Consider the following 2500-nt stretch of genomic DNA (forward strand, 5'->3'; position numbering starts at 1 on the left):
CCTCTCTCTCTCAGAATCAGAGGTCCTCAACAAGGGTTCCTGTTTGAACCAACGCAACCTTCTATCTTCTGATTAGAAAATAAAGAAACGATGAGACACAAAGGAACAAATCAAGAGTCACACAGTGAAAAGGCCTCAACATGAAAGGTTGGATTCATGGCCTTTCATTTGACCCTCTCTGGTCTCTCTCTGTTGTCCAGTGACATGGAGGGGGAATGATACATTATGATGGGATTCCTGGGAGTGTGTGTGTGTGTGTGTGTGTGTGTGTGTGTGTGTGTGTGTGTGTGTGTGTGTGTGTGTGTGTGTGTGTGTGTGTGTGTGTGTGTGTGTGTGTGTGTGTGTGTGTGTGTGTGTGTGTGTATATCTGGTGTGTGTTTGTGTGTGTGTGTGTGTATATCTGTGTATATCTGTGTGTGTGTGTGTATATCTGGTGTGTGTTTGTGTGTGTTTGTGTGTGTATATCTGGTGTGTGGTGTGTGTGTGTGTATATCTGGTGTATATGTGTGTGTGTGTGGTGTGTATATCTGGTGTGTGTGTGTGTATATCTGGTGTGTGTATGTGTGTATCTGGTGTGTATATCTGGTGTGTGTGTGTGTGTATATCTGGTGTGTGTATATCTGGTGTGTATATCTGGTGGTGTGTGTGTGTGTGTGTGTATATCTGGTGTGTGTATATCTGGTGTGTATATCTGTGTGTGTATGTGTGGTGTGTATATCTGGTGTGTGTGTGTGTGTATATCTGTGTGTGTGTGTATATCTGGTGTGTATATCTGGTGTGTCTGGTGTGTATATCTGGTGTGTGTGTGTGGTGTGTATATCTAGTGTGTGTGTGTATGTCTGGTGTGTATATCTGTGTGTGTGTGGTGTGTATATCTAGTGTGTGTGTGTGTGTGTGTATATCTAGTGTGTGTGTGTGTGTGGTGTCTATATCTATCTGGTGTGTATATCTAGTGTGTGTGTGTGTCTGTGTGTATATCTGGTGTGTGTGTGTGTGTATATCTGGTGTGTGTGTATATCTGGTGTGTGTGTGTGTGTGTCTGGTGTGTATATCTGGTGTGTGTGTGTGTCTGGTGTGTATATCTGGTGTGTGTGTGTGTGTGTCTGGTGTGTATATCTAGTGTGTGTGTGTGTCTGGTGTGTATATCTAGTGTGTGTGTGTCGAGGCTAGAGGATGGAGGAAGGGAAGGAGGGAGGAGAGGGGCTAGATGTTCTAGTTGAATGGCGTGTTGGTGGCCCCGGGCCGGGGCATTTCCCAGCGTGTCAGGGGCCCTGTGGTGTTGACCCTTAGCTGGGAGACGCAGCTCGGAGCCCTCAGAGAGCAGTCACATTTCCAGTGACATTTTTACCGTCACCTATGGGTATGTCAGCAGGCCTCCCACTGAAGGGAATATGCATGAGAGGGCTCGGTCTCACACACACACACACACACACACACACACACACACACACACACACACACACACACACACACACACACACACACACACACACCCACACACCCCCCACACACAAACACACTTCATCCCCCCCCCACACACACACTCCACCCCCCCACACAAACACACTCCACCCCCCACACACACACTCCATCCCTCCACACACACACACACTCCATCCCTACACACACACACACACACACACACACACACACACACACACACACACCCCCCCCACACACACTCCATCCCTCACACATACACACACTCCATCCCTACACACACACACACACACACACACACACACACACACACACTCACACACTCCACCCCCCCACACATAAACCAGCTTATAACCAGATAACAAGGTGAATGTAATGAAATCCCATGTAAATGAGTCAGGTGTCATTACTAGAGCACGTACTATAGATGTCGGAGCAAAACGTATTAAAATAGATATTAAAACCGCGTTTCATTCCTTAAGGTATTTAAAGAGATCTTTAAGCACAACAAGGAACAATGAATGAACACTAATTACTGATAGACTTAAGCTTGAGTTTTTCCCTCTTCATAATATAAATTACCAATCAGACACTGTCAGAGTACCGTACAGCTGCCATTAAACTCTCTGCTCACATCGCTACTTAAAACGCTTGTTATTGTCTTTAAAGAATTACCTTTAATCACAGAATCTAATTACATATCTCCACAGACAGTATTTGCTTCAAGATGATTCTCTTTTCATAAGTACTCATCAAGAAAATGTTTAATTGAGTATATTTACATTGAAAGTTGTTATGGAGTAGGTGTGTATAGCTTGTATTCAGAGATAAACACAATCATGTTTCAACAGAATGTTTTGCCTCTTGTTCTGTCTCTTCTCTTTCTGCTTGTTGTTGGTTTAAAAAACAGCAGTCTGGGTTTAGAAGGGACAGGTGAAAACAGCAGTCTGGGTTTAGAAGGGACAGGTGAAAACAGCAGTCTGGGTTTAGAAGGGACAGGTAAAACAGCAGTCTGGGTTTAGAAGGGACAGGTGAAAACAGCAGTCTGGGTTTAGAAGGG

This window comes from Oncorhynchus keta, unplaced genomic scaffold (assembly GCF_023373465.1).
Source record: "Oncorhynchus keta strain PuntledgeMale-10-30-2019 unplaced genomic scaffold, Oket_V2 Un_contig_16493_pilon_pilon, whole genome shotgun sequence".
In the NCBI taxonomy this organism is placed as follows: Eukaryota; Metazoa; Chordata; class Actinopteri; order Salmoniformes; family Salmonidae; genus Oncorhynchus; species Oncorhynchus keta.